Source organism: Podarcis tiliguerta (assembly GCF_965153285.1).
Source record: "Podarcis tiliguerta genome assembly, chromosome: 9".
NCBI lineage: Eukaryota > Metazoa > Chordata > Lepidosauria > Squamata > Lacertidae > Podarcis > Podarcis tiliguerta.
The window spans coordinates 977,230-994,533 of record NC_139542.1 but is presented as its reverse complement, the minus strand read 5'-3'; the positions used below and the strand labels follow the sequence as shown (position 1 = coordinate 994,533).

General features: G+C 54.1%; 1 long non-coding RNA gene across 2 annotated transcripts; it reads right to left on the bottom strand.

Moving 5' to 3' along the window:
* Positions 1–1,685: 1,685 nt before the first annotated feature.
* Positions 1,686–17,006, bottom strand: LOC310685103. 2 transcript variants are annotated; one of them, XR_014515072.1, is made up of 4 exons: positions 16,886–16,981; positions 14,746–15,074; positions 5,899–6,059; positions 1,686–2,890 (listed from the first exon to the last, which is right to left on the bottom strand). It is a non-coding gene; the product is annotated as an uncharacterized lncRNA (long non-coding RNA). The 2 variants fall into 2 exon arrangements; XR_014515071.1 differs by lacking the exon at positions 14,746–15,074 and having other exon boundaries at positions 16,886–17,006.
* Between the last annotated feature and the right edge of the window lie 298 nt (positions 17,007–17,304).

The window sequence follows — 17,304 nt, the reverse complement described above, 5'->3', positions numbered from 1 at the left end:
TAGAGGTAAATGCAGTTCCTTTGCGCGTCATCCGAAACAAAATCCAGAAGCAGCGCTTGCATATCTGGGGGTTCGCAGGGATTTTTCCGGGGTGGGGAGGGAAATAAAAATCAGAGAAAGAGATAAACAGGGTGGTTTATCAACAAAGAGGGCAGGGGGCGAAATCGTGCCTGGACATTTATCGAAAGGCTGTATCTCAGGTTCTGCAAATCCTATAGACTTCCTGTTTTTGTTTTTCTAAAATCGAACACTGGGTATCTAGGGGTGGGGGCTGCCCTCTTGCCCCCCCCCCCTCTTGCGGACGTCCATGCCTGCGGAGTTTCCTGTCCAAATCCTCACAAGCCCCGAATTCGTGATCTTTTCACCTTCTGCAAGTGGCCCGACTAAGACCTGCACTCGGCCCCTGAAACGCTCGCGATCCATTGTTGGGGGGGTGTAGGGGGAGACTTTGGCGCCCAGTGATGGATCTGTGGGTCGTCAGAAATTCAAGCTGTTCTTTTCTGGATACACCCCATGAACTGTGTGAACAAGAAGCGGCGCGATCCCGGGACTCTTTACGCGGGAGGGAGACCCGCTGTGTACATTTGGACTTATTTCGAGGATCGCAGCCTTATTTCCTGGTAAACGGGGCAACTCAACAAGTCATGGGGTTAATCTTCAATGGATAATCTCAAAAACTTTTCGCTGCTAATTCTCCCTACTGTTGAATCGCCTGTTTTAAATGCTTTTTATTTTGTGTTTAAAGTATTTTTATATATGTATTAATGCAAGCCGGGGGGTTAACCGAAAGCATAATCTCAACAGCAGCTGCAGCAGCGGCGGGCATCCCCGGGACCAGAAAAGTCTGGAGAGAAGCCCCTGGGAGGAAACCACTCCCGAAGGAAGAGATGCTGGGCAGTGCGGGGGATCAGAGTGCCTGACTCGGAGCTGCGAGAGACAAGGGTTCAAGTCCCCACAGGGCCAGGAAGCTCTCTGAGTGTCCTCGGGGCCTCTCGCCGCAGCTCTCAGCCTGACCTGCCTCGCAGGGTTCTTGTGAGGATAAAAATGAGGAGGGAGAGAACTATGTACTCCGCTTTGGGCTCCTTACACGGGTAGGCAAACTAAGGCCCCGGGGGCCGGATCCGGCCCAATCGCCTTCTCAATCCGGCCCGTGGGTGGTCAGGGAATCAGCGTGTTTTTGCATGAGTAGAATGTGTCATTTTATTTATAATAATAATAATAATAATAATAATAATAATAATAATAATAATTTATTTATACCCCACCTGTCTGGCTGGGTTTTCCACTCTGGGAGCTTTCCAACAAAACACTAAAATACAATAACCTATTAAACATTAAAAGCTTCCCTAAAGAGGGCTGCCTTCAGATGTCTTCTAAATATCAGGTCGTTGTTTATCTCTTTGACATCTGGTGGGAGGGCGTTCCATAGGGCAGGTGCCACCACCGAGAAGGCCCTCTGCCTGGTTCCCTGTAACTTGGCTTCTCGCAGCGAGGGAACAGCCAGAAGGGCCTCGGAGCTGGACCTCAGTGTCCGGGCAGAATGATGGATCTCTGGGTTATTTGTGGGGCCTGCTGGTGTTTTTACATGAGTAGAATGTGTCCTTTTATTTAAAATGCATCTCTGGATTATTTGTGAGGCATAGGAATTCGTTCATCCCCCCCAAAAAAATATGATCCGGCCCCCACAAGGTCTGAGGGACACTGGACCGGCCCCCTGCTGAAAAGGTTTGCTGATCCCTTAGACAAAAGGTGGGAGATAACGGTTAACAACAAATAAAGAAGTGATCAGGGTTTGGGTTAAACTGGGTTTTGGTGGTGCAGCCAATGCGATGGTGAAGCCCCAAGGGGGGCGGCATTTCCCCCTGGAGGGTCTCGGGAGGGGGGATTCCCCCCCCCCGCCACTCACTTCACCTTCTTTCCAAGCTACTGAGCCGCTGGAGATCCTCGGCTGCGGACTGAGAGGGGCGGACCGGGACCTGCTGGACAGCTCCGCTGCCAGGGCGCGGCTGCAAAAGCAATGCAGAAACAAATCAACACACACACACCCCCCTTTTCCTTTATCAAAGACATAAGAAGAGCCTGGTGGATCGGGCCCACGGCCCATCTACTCCAGCATCCTCTTCTCACAAGGAGTGGCCAGCCAGATGCTTGTGGGAAGAAACCCTTTACGTCAGCGGTGGGTCGGAAGCACTGCTGCCTTTGACTGTGGGGTGCAGGGAAGAGCCATGGTGGCTAATAGACAGCCCTCGCTTCCACGAATTTGCCTAATTCTCTACTAAAGCCTTCTAGGCTCTTAAAAAGCAGAGACATCACCTTGCCAACAAAGGTCCGTATAGTTAAAGCCATGGTTTTCCCAATAGTGATGTATGGAAGTGAGAGCTGGACCACAAAGAAGGCTGATCGCCGAAGAATTGATGCTTTTGAACTGTGGTGCTGGAGGAGACTCTTGAGAGTCCCATGGACTGCAAGAAGATCAAACCTCTCCATTCTTAAGGGAATCAGCCCTGAGTGCTCACTGGAAGGACAGATCCTGAAGCTGAGGCTCCAATACTTTGGCCACCTCACTAGAAGAGAAGACTCCCTGGAAAAGACCCTGATGTTGGGAAAGATGGAGGGCACAAGGAGAAGGGGACGACAGAGGACGAGATGGTGGGACAGTGTTCTTGAAGCTACCAGCATGAGTTTGACCAAACTTTGGGAGGCAGTGGAAGACAGGAGTGCCTGGCGTGCTCTGGTCCAGGGGGTCAGGAAGAGGCGGACAGGACTAAACAACAACAAAGATTCCTGCGGGAGGGAGTTCCGCAGTTTAACTCTGCGCTGCTTGAAGAAGGACTTCCTTGGATGCGTCCTGCATCTTCCAGCCTTCAGCGTCCCCGGATGTCCGTGAGTTCTAGCCTAGTGTTGAGAGAGAGAGAGATGGAGAGAGAGAGAGAGAGAGAGAGAGAGAGAGAGATGGAGAAACTTTTCTCTTTCCACTTTTCCAAGGCCACGCATAATCTCACAAAAGTCTACCACTGCCTCCTCTCACTCGCCTTTTCTCTAAGCCAAGACATCCTGAAGCCTCCGCTGTGGAAACTTCTGCAACTGAGCCAGACTGTTCTTGCAAGGATTTCGGCTGAAATAACTTCTCTCTCTCTCTCTCTCTCTCTCTCTCTCTCTCTCTCTCTCTCTCTCTCTCTCTCTTTCTCCCCCCTTTCAACAATCCCAGCCGCCGAGGCGTCTCGCTCCGCTCCCGGAGTTGCAGCTCATCTCACACCTCAGCGCGACTGTGTGTTGCCGACGAGCCTTTCAGCTGTTTTTTCTCAGTCCTCCTCCTCCTCCTCCTCCCGCCGCTCTCATTCTCAATTCAGTCACTTGCTATAGGTATGTTTTAATCCCCAGCATGGTAGATTTTAATTAGTCTTTGTACAGATGGCCAATTAACATTCATTACTTTTGCCTTGAGCGATTAATTATGAGTTTGGATAGAAAAAGGAGAAGAAGATGGGGGAGGCGAGATGGGCAGGTGAAATTTTCTTTAAAAAAAGAGAGAGAGAGAGGATTTAAATCCGAGATGGTGATTGGCTTAGCTCGGGATTTCTGTGGGATACAGAGAGGGGGGGGGTCTCCCCGCTCTCAACCCCAAGGACTCTTATTTGGGGCGGGGGCTTTTCAAGGGAAGGCCAGCCAAACTTCCTCCGCTGCTGGGAAGGGGCTCCGGGATGTGCTTGCTGCTCTCCACCACTCCATGTTTTACAAAATAATCCCATTTAAATGCTAATTGTCTCCCTGAGTCCAGAGCAGGAGGCTGTGTGTGACAGACAGACAAGGTAGCCTGTCCTCTTGCCTGGAGTGAAATGTTCCTTTCCGTTCTGCTTAAGAGGACCACAGCCCTTTCGCAGTGCCCTCAGCCCTCTCCATCCTAGCAACATCCTAGGAAGCCACCTTACTGTAAACCCACCCACTGGTCCAGGGGGCTCCAGAGCTTCAGGCCAGGGAGTCTCTCCCAGCCGCACCAGAAGATGCTGGTGGGGACCGAACCCAGGACCTTCTGCCTGCAAGGCAGCTGCTCTGCCACTGAGCCAAGGCCCTCCCGGGTCCAACTCGGCACCAGCTCAACTCAGAATGGGGAGGCGGTAAATCCCAGTCCAGAGAAACAATAAAATGAGCCCCCTCTACATATGGAACTGGGGGTGTGGGGTTTCCAGTCAAAATCACAAATGCATGATTGCCAGACAGACACATGAGGGACTGACACGCATAGAGTTCCTGAATCAGTATAGAAGGAACTGCATGAGGTCACTTTCTTAATGCTTTGGCGGGAATTTCTAACAAAAGAGACTTCCTGTCTGAGCTCTCTCTCTCTCTCCTTTCAAGCCAGTGGTGTGAGCAGACATACACGCCTGGGCTCTACTCAGAGCCCAGACACCATTTCAGAAACTAATTTTGTATTTTGTAACTAAGAAGTGTTTTCACCTGCATACTACTTTGATGTATCTGCTGCCTGCATTGAAATGTAAGTAAACCGTTTTTTTAATTCCTAAAACATGTGGTTCATTCTTAGCAATGAGGATAAAGAAGGGAAGGTCAGCAGACCACAAATAAACTGGGATAAAAAGGTGCAATTTCCTAATTCCTAGCTTCTAGCAAGCTGCAAAAGCACAGAAGTGTTTTTATTTTGCTAAAAGGGATTCACAGCCTGTTTACTCTCAGGGGAGTGCAACAGGAGGTTTAAATTTACAGTTACAGAGTTAATCCTCAATCCATCTTCATCATAAGGAGACGACGTGTACATCCCCCGTACATGAAAACGGCACATCTCTTATGCCACAGAGACCCAAGTTCGGAAAGCATGGTGCGCAAAAGAGAGCAAAACTTTGGCAAAAGAGAGGTAATCCGTGGGGCAGCTGACTGCCCTGGCCAGCTGCAAAACACCCCAAAGTCTACACATTCCACTGTCTGATGCGCCCAGAGGAGCAAAGGCACCCAGATTTCTTGCTATGTCCAGGACTCGGCTGCTCTCATTTCCTCTCACCCCACAACCTTTTATCCATCTCTGTTGATGATGCCCGCATTCTCCACTGACCAGCCTCAAAATTTCGACTTTAATTTCGTTTCTGTTGTTTTAAAGATGCTTTTTTTCCCTTTTACCTCCTGTTGTTTGCAGCCCTGGGCTCCTTTGGGAGAAAGGGTGGGATATAAATTATAAGAAGGACAATTCTTGTTCAGGGGCACTTCTAGTGCTTCTGCCATCTCATCCACTGCAGTCTGGAAGCAGGGACCTTTGTCTTCTACCAGTCTGTAAAACTGTGGTATGTTTTATCCTTCTTATTCCTAATACTGCAGCAGCAGAAGTTTGAATTCATGGCTGCAGAATTTTGGAATTCCTCTGGAAATGGCTTTTGGCTACTAGATAAGACGCGGTCTTCAGAAATAGCATTGATAAGGAGGGTAAAGTGCCCCCTCCGCACCGCTGCCTGTGCTTGGGTGCCATTAGCCAGGGCGGCTGGCCGCATTTGCGGCCCCCTGGACCAGAGGGAGGCCCTAGTCCCGCATCTCCTACGACTGCACTTCCTACCTATGAAGTATGATGGCAGGATATGGCCCTCGGTGAGTCTCTGCCTTTCAAATGTGCACATTTCCTGAAAGCAATATGGAGTGTCTAAATATATGGAGCAAAAATCTGTTTACCCTAATCAGGGGCTGGGAGGCTGCCATCCATATGACTGCTAGGAATTGTAAATTCAACATAAATTAACTTGTGCGTGAGAGAGGGAGAGAAAGAAGAGAGAGAATTAACAGTGACATATTTTCTTGTATTTACCACTCCGAGATGAGGATGCATGCGGGGAGCCAGCGAGGGATGGCGCTGGAGGTTGTTGACATGCACAGGCAGGGCAGCCACAGGCGCACAGGCACACACACCTATGTGGGGCAGGGAGGGACTTGATTGCTGCACAGATCTCTTCCGCTGCTGAATGGCTGGGCCGCTCCAAAGTCTCCATCCTTTGCTCATGGCCTGTGCATCCCGCCTCGGGCACTCCCAGTCTCAGAACAGAGGGGTTACAACTCATTCGGTCCTGCAGGATGCAGATGCAGAACAGAAGCAGCTTTTATTGCAGCAACTGATTACCTTGAGATTTGCAAACATTAGTGAAGGCATGGATATGAAGACCTGCCTGATCACTGTGGTCCATCAGCAGGGAACTTCAGGGCTGGATTACTGCAGTGTGCTGTATGTGGGGCAGTCCTTGAACCTGGTTCGGAAGGTGCAACTGGTTCAGAATGAGGTGGCCAGAATGCTTTTAGGGGAACATGACTGGCAACGTTTTATTTAGCAATTATTCTTCCTCTTTCTCACTTGTGTGAGAATGAAAATATCTATTTCAGCAGAGTTAAAAATCACCATCCATGAGCAGCTTATCTCTAGAAGCTATATGAGGGCAAGGTTGCATAACCTTCTAGAGCAATTATGATACCCAGAGATGCTTTAGGCAGACTTGGATTATCTTCTCCCATTTATGTTTCCCTCTTAACAAAGAAATCACTCTCAGACTGTTAAGTAAATAGGAAAATCCAATGTTTACTCACATCACAGTCTTGCCAGGATTCAACAGATACAGTGATGAAAAATCAGGCAGGCTATAATCCTTAAACAATACAAATATCCATAGTCCAGTTCAAAATGGAGATTACTCTCTAGAGGAGAGCAAAAGAACACACACACACCCCAAGTAGGAAAAAGAGTGTGTAATGACAGGAAGAAGTAGAGATTAAGTTTCTATTGTTCCCCTTCTCACCACAAAAGTTTAGAGGATATTGCATCATAGAGTCCCCTGTTTGTGACTATCTAGCCATCATGCAATCTGTGATTTGGTTGCAGATCCTCCCACACTTAAAACATCTACCCAACTACTAATGAGCCACATTCAAGGTCCTTGTATTCATTTACATTGCCCTCCGCTCCAGAGTACCTTAAAGGTAAAGGGACCCCCTGACCATTAGGTCCAGTCGTGGCTGACTCTGGGGTTGCGGCGTTCATCTCACTTTATTGGCCGAGGGAGCCAGCGTACAGCTTCCAGGTCATGTGGCCAGCATGACTAAGCCGCTTCTGGCGAACCAGAGCAGCGTATGGAAACGCTGTTTACCTTCCCGCCGGAGCGGTACCTATTTATCTACTTGCACTTTGACGTGCTTTCAAACTGCTAGGTTGGCAGGAGCAGGGACCGAGCGACGGGAGCTCACCCCGGCGCAGGGATTCGAACCGCCGACCTTCTGATCAGCAAGCCCTGGGCTCTGTGGTTTAACCCACAGTGCCACCCGCATCCATCCAGAGTCCCTTAGGGGTCACCTATAAACCCTTCTATCCCAGCTCAGCTACTGAGGTCATCTGCAGGAGCATTGCTGGCGAGGTTCACCTGACAACAACAACAAGAAACGGTGCCTTTAGTGCAACCGCCCCAGTCCTGTGCAATGCTCTGCCCATAGAGATTCAGCAGGCTGCCACATCCATCTGACACTCCAGCAGGTGAGGAGAGCTCTTGTGATTGCATTACCCAGAAGAACACGGGAGGAGAAGGAGGATTGCCCTGAATTCTCCACTGTTGGGAGAGGGAGGGCAAAATAATATTTTGCATTGGTCCAAAGAGTTGTTTTGAATTCTGCCAACTTTCAACCCTTTGGATAGTTGTCTTCAGGAGCAGCTGAAGATAACTGTCCATACAGACAAGTCCCTCATGTAGACCAGACACCTGCCAAGGCTGGCCCAGAGCACCCTGAGGCCACATACCGTATGTTGCTGTGCGCAAGCCAATATTTCAGAGAATGCTGGAGTGCACTTTCAGGCTCATGTGCAGCACCCTGGGACATCTCTCAGAATGCACCTGCCCAGGGATTGATTGAAGAAGAAGAGTTTGGATTTGATATCCCGCCTTTCACTCCCTTTAAGGAGTCTCAAAGCAGCTAACATTCTCCTTTCTCTTCCTCCCCCACAACAAACACTCTGTGAGGTGAGTGAGGCTGAGAGACTTCAGAGAAGCGTGACTGGCCCAAGGTCACCCAGCAGCTGCATGTGGAGGAGCGGGGAAGCGAACCCGGTTCCTCAGATTACGAGTCCACCGCTCTTAACCACTACACCACACTGGCAGTTGGGCAGACCCTGAATCTTGCCACCACTGTGAATAACCAGCAGGATCAATAACTTATATAATTCAAGGTTTTCATTTTGGGGCGGGCTTGTTGTTGTTTTCAATTTCCATGCAATTTGGAGCGTGCAGGATTTCTCCCTTCCTGGAAAAAAGAGGTGAAGTTGCTGTGCTCACCCCTAGTCCTAAAATCAGCCTTCAACAACCTGGTGCCCTCTAAGCAAACCGCACCTCCCACCAGCTCCAGCTATTTTATCCAGCAGCCTTTCCCAGCCCACCTTTCAGGCCTAGTGGTTAGATTTGGGCCAGTCACGGTCTCTCAGTCTAACCTACTCCATAGGGTTGTTGTGAGGATACAATAGGGAGGGAGGGAGAGAACCTCGCGTGCCGCCTTGAGCTCCTTGTGGGAAGTTAGCAACGGAGTTCTGTACTACTCAAGAGCTTGCTTCACTTTCAACACTGTTTGTCCAATGAAAAGTAACACCCAGACCTTTTGAGATCCTGTCTGAAGGGTTAATTAACACACCCACTCCTAATTACTCGTGACTGAATACATTCCCCTCTCCACCCCTCGTCAAGGATGACGCAAGATCACCCTCAACAAATCCTCTGAACAGTTTGCTTTCCTGCATTGCAGGGGGGTGGACTAGATGACGTTTGAGGTCCCTTCAAACTCGACAATTCTTTGGTTCTACCTTTCTGACCAGGCAACCAGGAAAACCCCCAATTCAGAATGAATCCCCCCAGCCTCAGAATCCAAACGGAAAAGCCACAGCTGGCCATTGCCGCGATTTCCCTTGGAAAGCTCTCCAAAGGCCTATTTTCTACAAAACGTCTCACTTATTTGATATAACCAGTGAAGGAGACCTGCGAAAGGGAGCAGATCCACGCTGGCTTGAGAGGGGGTGCCCCCAAAGTGGATAGTGGATGAGACCCCTTAAGGCGGCACGAGACGTGCTCGCCCGCCCACATTGCCAGAAAAGGATAAATTGGGGGGGGGGGAGGGGGTCAGTCACCATTTTGGCAAGGCAGACTGTTAACTTGCTCGCGCGAAGGGATGGAAAAAGTTTCCAGGAATTGGCAGCTCCCTCCACATTCATCAAAAATGCTGCAAACTTGGCTCCTGCGCACCTCAGCAACATAATGTTAAATGGCATCAAGACAGTATATCAGCCATTTACATATGTTGCTTATAGACGCCAAACTTATTAACACAATAAAACTGCTGTGAAGATGCTTCCCTGCCTATTTCTCTCATTGTGAATGTCAGCGCTGTAAGCACCTAGCAGGCTCCAATGGAAACACGCCGGGTTTGCCTTTCTTGCGGCGAGGCAGGAGCGTCAATAGATGAATCACGCTTTTCCCCCGGGGCCCCTCGGGCCATTCCCAGGAGATGCTGGAGGGGACGCGCTCCCTTCGGGGGCAGCAGGAAGGGGGCCAGGCGGGGCTCCCCGGCAGAGGAAGAAGCCCCTCCCCGCACCATGGCACTTGCAGCCTGAGTAGAACCAAATGGGGTGGTGGGAGGGGGGGCCCTCGGCACATACAGGCCACACCTTCTGAACAGAAGCCCCGCCCCTAATCTTAGCTGGATGAGACCAGACTGTGGTCACTCAGTGGCAAGGATAAGGCACTTTGCATACGCTCAGAAACACCCTCTCCTTGGTCGTTGCTTTACATGTCCCAGGGCAGTCAGAACTGGGGTTTTTTTGTGAGGGAGGAGGGGGCTTTAATTTTTAGTAAAAGCTGCCTTGGGTTGATCACTGCAAATGTCCACGAGCACAGACCCGTCTCCTTCTTCCTTGGCAGGGCCCTGGACTCTGTGGGGGATGCTGTTTACTTCCCAGGAAGATGCCTTATCCCAAATTAGACCATCGGTCCATACAACCCAGTACTGTCTACACTAACTGGCAGCTGCTCTCCGGGGTTTCAGGCTCGGATTGAACCCGGAGCCAATGCAGACGCCCTAACCTTCAGCTATGGCGCCCTCTTCCCCAGCCCGTGTGTGCGGTTGTTTTTCTGCTGCTGCAGGGGACTTGGTTGGGCTGCCTCGGGCTGAGGTGAGACCAGCTCCCCAACTGGTCCAGGGTGGTCTACTCCGACTGGCAGCGCTTCTCCGGAGTCTCAGGTAGAAACGGGTCTCGCCCATCACTTGGACCCAGATACTTTTCCATGGGGGTCGCCTAAGAGCTTCCATGGTGCCTTTACTTGGTTATTCGCCTGGAGTGGCTCCACGTGGACTCCGAAAGGCTAGGAATCGAGGTCACGCTCGGAAGGGAGCCGCGCCTCTGCCTGATCCAGTGGCCGCGGAGACCTCGGGTCAGGTTCGGCCTGGCTTGGAAGCCCCAAACGCTTCGCCGCCAGCCAGCACCAGGGACAGCTCCACCCGGACAGGACCCACAGGAACCAGAAGCTCGCCTGGGATGCTTTGACTTCCGGGTCTCCTTCTCCAGCTCCACCGGCTGCTGGAAAAGAGGGAGACCTTCAAGGGAGAGGTCTCCAACTTGGAGCCTCGGACGCCCCGGCGGCTCTCTAGGTGCGCTGCATTTGCGTTGGGTTCCCGGGTCATGGTGTTATTGAGTCGTTTAGTCGTGTCCGACTCTTCGTGACCCCCTGGACCAGAGCACGCCAGCCACTCCTGTCTTCCACTGCCTCTCGCAGTTTGGTCAAACTCATGCTGGTAGCTTCGAGAACACTGTCCAGCCATCTCGTCCTCTGTCATCCCCTTCTCCTTGTGCCCTCCATCTTTCCCAACATCAGGGTCTTTCCCAGGGAGTCTTCTCTTCTCACGAGGTGGCCAAAGTACCGGAGCCTCAGCTTCAGGATCTGTCCTTCCAGTGAGCACTCAGGGCTGATTTCCTTCAGAATGAAGAGGTTTGATCTTCTTACAGTCCATGGGTCTCTCAAGAGTCTCCTCCATCACCAGAATTCAAAAGCATCCATTCTTGGGCGATCAGCCTTCTTGATGGTCCAGCTCTCACTTCGGAATCACAGCACTGTAGAGTTCCCAAGGGTCATCTAGTCCGACCCCCTGTAAGGCAGGAAGAGAAAGTGTCATCCGAGCCACTCCGCCGCTATTAGAAGAGAACCGCCAGAGGGGTAAGGAGCGCGGCTCTGGAGTCCCGGGGCTGAGAGGGGGCTTCCCAGTGGCGCACCTGGCTGGCCCAGGTGAGGACAGGACACCAAACGAGCAGCTCTGCCTTCCTTCCTCGGCTTATACTCCGCCTTTCCAAGAAGCGGCGCTTCCCCTTCTGCGCGGGGCTCGGGCAGCTCCAAGGCTGAGATTTCAGTGGGACTTCAGTGGGGTGTGGGGAGATTTCTGGGGCTGCGACGAGCAGGAGAGAAGGCGCGATGAGCAGCAGGAAGGACGGGCGGCTGTGCTGCCTGGAAAGCGCCGCCCTGCTGCGGAGAGATCTCCGACGGCCTCTGCTTTTCTTCCGAAGCGACGGAGCCGCGGCTCTCAGAGCGCCTGAAAGTAGGAGGACCGAGGAGGAGACTCTTCTCGGGCTGGGGCTTCCGGCGGGGGCTGCGCCCCGCTTCTCCGCTCCGATGCGGTGCTCACGTCCGTGCTGGAACCGGCCTCCTGGGATCCCTTTCTGTCCGGGAAGCGCCAGTCCGTCGGGGTTCCCCTGCCCGGCGGCGCGGCCAAAACCAGTGGGTGCCTGGCTGGGCCTGGAGCAGCTCTCAACCCCGGGGGCTGCTGAGGCGGAGTCGTCCCGGGGTGCTGGGCCCTCCGAGGCTTCCTCCCTTGCCATGGAGATATCGCTCCCCGTTTTGCGCTTTTATCTCTCCCGCTTCTTATGGCCACCCTCCTGTTTTCCTTTCGCGCCCCCAAAAGAGGTGATGAAGGCAACTGCAAGCGTCATTAAAATCCCAAACTTGGAAACTTCCTGAAAAGCCTTTTGTCTGAAGTCCAGGCCCGGGCCAGAGCCAGTCGCGACGACAGCAACACACGCAACACGCACGCACACGCGGCAACACGTGTCTCCTGAAAGAACAAACGTGGGGGTGGGGGTTCAGGGGCGCAGAATAAATAAGCTCTAAAGCGCAAGTTTCTGCAACGCTACTTACAAAGAAGTCCTACTGAGTTCAATAACACTTACGCCCAGGTAAAGCGTTCCTAGGAGCCGGGCCTGCCTTCGCTTCCGGATACTCGGAGGCTTGGACGCATCTTTGGGGAGGGGGTGGAGGCAATCCCTCTTTGCAATTCCCGCCGGGAAAGCCTGGGGCGAAGGGCGAAGGGCGAGGCGCTCGGTGCAAGGCGCTGCCTCTGTTCCCACCCGCCTCTGTCTCCGCGCGCGGGGTCGGGGCTCCTCGGGGAGCAAACTGGGCTCCGGAGCTGAGACTGCTCAGTGGTCCTTCCCAGAGCGGAGAAGCCGGCAGAGGCGGAGGGCTCCGAGCAGGGGTGCCTGCTGCAAGCGCGGGGGACAGAGAGAGACCCCCAGAGCAGCGCCCGGCACCAGGCCGGAGTGTCTGTCTGTCTGTCTGCCTCTTTCTCTCAGTCTAGCCTACTTCACAGGTTGTTGGGAGGAGAAACGCAGCCACGCGCCACTTCTTCATTTCCACACTTAGAAAATGTTCGGGTGAAAATTGTTTCTACGGCTGCGGTTCCTTATTTTCCTTTTCACCCGGCAGCGGCTGGGTCTGTGCGGCTCCTTGTCGCGCTGTTCAGAGATGTTATTGCACCGTTCGCGCTGGATTCTTCTTCGCTGGACAGCCCCTCTTCCAGATCCGCTTTGAACTTGTCTGGGAGAATCCGGGGCTAGTCTTGGAGCCACATAAAAAAAAAAAAATCAAAACATTTTGCCACTGCGGCACCTTATTTTTCATAACTATTATTGTCGCTGATGCTGCTACCTTTAAAATCATTATCATATTATTTTGCAATTGCGCATTTACCACGGCGGTACGTTTTTTAAAATATACGTACCGCTATTATTATTATTATTATTATTATTATTATTATTCCATCCTCTTCCCAATTAAGCTCCTGCGGGTTCCCTAGAAGCCTCCCCCGCCGAGACTCCCGCCACAGCTCGGTACAAGAATCTCCGCAGCAGGAGGACCGTTCGCTTCGAGTGACTGACAGTTTGGCAGTTTTTAAAGGAAAAGGCAGCCCCTCCTCAGGAAAAACTCACTGAGTCGCGCGTGGGTCAGCTCGGTGGGGCCACGCCAGGGCGCCTCCTGGGCGGGGAGGGGGACCGGAGACCAGCCCCGCGCGCGGCATTTCCACGCCACCCGCAATTGCATTTTGCTCTTCTTTATCCAGACAAGCAAAAATAGAACGTTGGTTTCCCTTGGACACCAAAAAGGTCGCTTAAACTGGTTTGCACATTAGACAGCAACTATAAGACGGAAAAACGCGGTTTTAAAATTAATGAAAACCATCGCTCCCGTCAATATATTTTCCGCAAAAAGCACCCTCCCAGATCATCAGCGTAATGGGGGCCAGTAAAAGAGGGGAAGCTCCTCAAAAGCCGGGTGTCGTCAGCACACTGAGAGCGGTACGTGTCAGGCAAGAGTGACGGGCAGTGCAATCTTTAAGCCCCATTGAATTCACAAGACCTGTTGAATTTAGGCATTATAATATAGGTATTTCCCGAGTGGTGTCATAGGAGATGAAAAGCACGCCTCTTATACTAAATAAAATAATGGTTTGGAGTATTCGGGATCCCCTTGTCCGCAGAACAGATCTCCGGGCGAAAAAGGGATCCTCTTCCGCGGGTTCAGCGCCCCAAATTCCCAAGGTGGATCTTGGCCCCCGAAGCAGCAACTGGTGCCCGATCGTGGCAAAAGCTGCAGAGAAGTCCAGGACTCCGTCCCAGGGCATAGGGGTCCCCCCCCCCCCCACCGGGCGCCGCAGAAGAAGGCCGAGCGTCCGCCTGCAGCGTGGAAGCAGAAGCCAGGCGGAGCGGGGCCCGGAGACACCCCACCCCCAATCCCTCCCCAGAAACCTCTCCCACCAGCCCGGTCGCCTTTTCTTCGGGATGGAATAGGAAAAGGCCTTGATTTTGCAAACAGATTATTCAGATACTGTATCCCAAATGCGTCGATGGCAACAGGGTTTTTAAAAAATGTGTTGCCGTATTTTTCTCGGAAAGAATAAATCCGGATTAAATAATGGCGCGGGGTGGGGTGGGGGGAATAAGGCTGGTATTCTGGCCACAACAACGTCCTGGGGAGGCTGACACAAGGACGCCGTGCGCGTAAAGGGCACCGATCCCCGTCTGGAAGAGTCGCTCCTGCTGCACACTCGCCTCTTTCGCCCCCAGCTTCCATTCAATTGTCCTTGGTTAAAATAAAATTATTATTATTATTATTATTAATATTATTATTATTATTATTATTATTATTTCTCTTGTCGTCTGTGCTTCCCCGCGGATTCCTGATTTCTTCTTTTCTCTCCAGATAAATTCAACTCTCCTTTGAATGTTAAAAGGACCGTTTGCATCGGACCAACCGCGGACCGCAAAGTCGTCGGGCAGGCGGTGCCCTGTCAGACCCGAAGCGCAGGAGCGGCTCCCTTGAGTTGGGCGTCGCTTCCAGCCCCCAGACCCGTGAACTCCTTTGCGGGGGTTCCCCTTCCAGAAGGAGCCGTCCTGAAAACGTCTTTCCCCGGACTCACCGGGTTTAGACTTCTGGCCTCCCTCTTCCGATGTCCCGGATCCCGGCTGGAGATTTCCACTCCAACGCCGCCGCCCTTCAGGTGCCAACCAGCAGAGGGTCCGGGGCGGAGGGCTTCAAACGGCTCTTCCTCTCCTCTGTCGGCAGGAAGACGCAGCTCCTCTCCTTCTGCCAGAGAAAACCGGAGAAGCGAAACCGAGGAAGAGATTTCCGCCTCCTTTTTCCCGGGGCTGCTTTAGCCGCGCCGCGAAACGCCGAGGAAACCGGCTGCGGGCGAAGCCTGCCCGGCCAGCGCCCTGCCCGCCACCTGGAGGCGGCTCCTTGGCAGGCCTGAAAAGCGAAAGAGACTGGGAAGGACAGAAACGCGAATGGGCAGGATCCGGATGGAGGGGAGAAGTCCCGCTTGGAGAAACAGCTCCTTTAGATCACCTTGTTCATGGGCGCGGGGGGTCCCGCTTCCACAATCCCAAGAGAGGAGCCGGAGGCCTGGATCCCTTCGGGAGCAGCTCAGTCCGAGGAAGGAAGCGGCCGAGGCCCGACACAAAGAGAGGCCGGGTTCCCCGTGGGGAACTTCCCTGCCGCTCCCTCTCTCCCTTCGATGTCTGAATCGGTTCTTGCCATCTAACACCCCCAAAGTGCCCTTCCCCAAGCACCTCGCGACGTTTCGCAAACCAGACCCTCCCGGCCGCTTCGCTCCCGCTGCCCCTAACTCTCCCCCCCCCCAAATATAGCCAAGCTCTTTACTATCCTTCCCTCTGTATGGCTGCTGGGGGGGGGGGGGCAGAGATAGTGTCCCTTCCTATTCACCGTAAATGCCGCCGCTTCGGTTTCCTTTCTCTCCAGGGGCGAGTCGAGGAGCACCGGACGGCGCCAGGAAGGCCCGGAGCCGGGAAAGAGATCCCCGTCGCGGAAAGAGCATTTCGAGTGTGGAGAAGTGCCAGCCTGGGACTGCGCAAAAACATATTCCTCGGGGTGAAGGAGAGACCCACTCACACGCGCAAAGGGTCCCTTCCCGGCCCCCTCCGCCTTTGTTCCCGCTGGGCCCTCGCCTTCCCGCCCGGCGCGGATCTTGCCTCGGTCTCCCGAGACCAGCTTTGGGCTAACGGCTTCGGCCGCGTCCTCCACGGCTGGTCTGGCCTGGCGCGGCTCTCCCGGCTCCGCTCTCCTCCTCGGCACTGCGGGCGTCGGGCGCCTCTCAATTCTGTCTAATGGTCCCCCCCCCCCCCGCGGCATCCCTTCGCAAAGGTTCCTTCTTTCTGAACCCAAAATATGGGCTCGAGGAACGAAGCTGCCGCACGAAGTTCAAGGCTGTCCAAAAGCGCAAGAGCCCGGAGCTGCTTGTCCCCCTCTTCCCGGTACCCACTTCCAGAAAAGCACCTGCGGGTCCATAAAGGGACAGCTCAGCCCGAGGGGGACCCCGAGGGGGCGGGCCGGCCTCACCAATCTCGCGGCAGCCTCGGGATTCCGAGCAAAATGGTGGGGGGCGCGCGCTCAGGAAGGGTCCCCTCGCAGAGAACGGGATTCCATCGGGGATTCCATCCAGCTCGGGGCGCGTCTGTTCCAGGACCAAAGGAGAGGCGTCGGGGGCCGGGAAAGGAAGAACGGCAGAGCCGCCCTGTGGGAGGGCCGCGGAAGAAACGCGTGCGGGCCGCTGAGGCCCTTTGAGGGAAAGAAAGGGCCGTTCTCGGCATCGGAAAGGCAGGCGGCAGGTTGGTTCGCCGAGAACCCCAAGAAAAGCCACGACTGTCCGCGTAAGTCTGCGTAGGGACCCCCACGGATTTCCCCGCGCCCCTTCCAGCTTGGAGAGGAAACCATCCGCGTCGCCCTCCGGGGAGGCTTCCGGGGCGCCCCGGCAGATCCCGGGGAACTTTCCCCGAGCCTCGCAGCGGGAGAGAGGGGCACCAGGGAGGCCCCGAAGGGGACTGAGCACCTGAGCAGGCAAGGGGCTCCACACCACACTAAGGCCCAATCCACACCCAGCCCAAAATTAAGCCCCAAGCCCACCTGCTTCCTGCCCAAGGGGGCTTAAGGAAGGGAGAATCCGCGGGTGCCCACGTCGTCGGGAGGAAGCGCAGGCCCGCGTTTTCAAGCCCCATTTTCGGCTCCCCCCTCCCTTCATCTGGCGAGGGGGCACCGCCTACCTGCCGCCAGTTCCACGTCGAGAAAGGTTCCTTCCAGGTGCCGATCGGACGGAGGCGGGAAGACGGCGAAAGAGCTCCGGAGGCTTTCTTTCTGTCCCCCCCCCTTCTTCTTCCAAGGGGGCTGAGGCAGCGGGGAGGGGGAGCTGAGGGCGGGTCCAGAGCGGCGGCGGCGCAGCCTCCCCGGCGCTCCATTCCGCCTTTTGGCGGCGACCCCGCTCCCTCCTCCCCTTCGCCCTCCCCTTCCCACGTGCCCTCCCCAACCCCGGGGCAGGTGAGGCTGGCCAATCAGAGGGGGCGGCCCGGCAGGTACTCGGCTTATCTGGACGGCTCGCCCAGGAGCGCGCCCACTGCGCACCGGGTGGATGGGGCGGGCGGAGGGAGCGGCGGGGGTGAGTGCGCGTCGTGGGGACGGGCGCGAG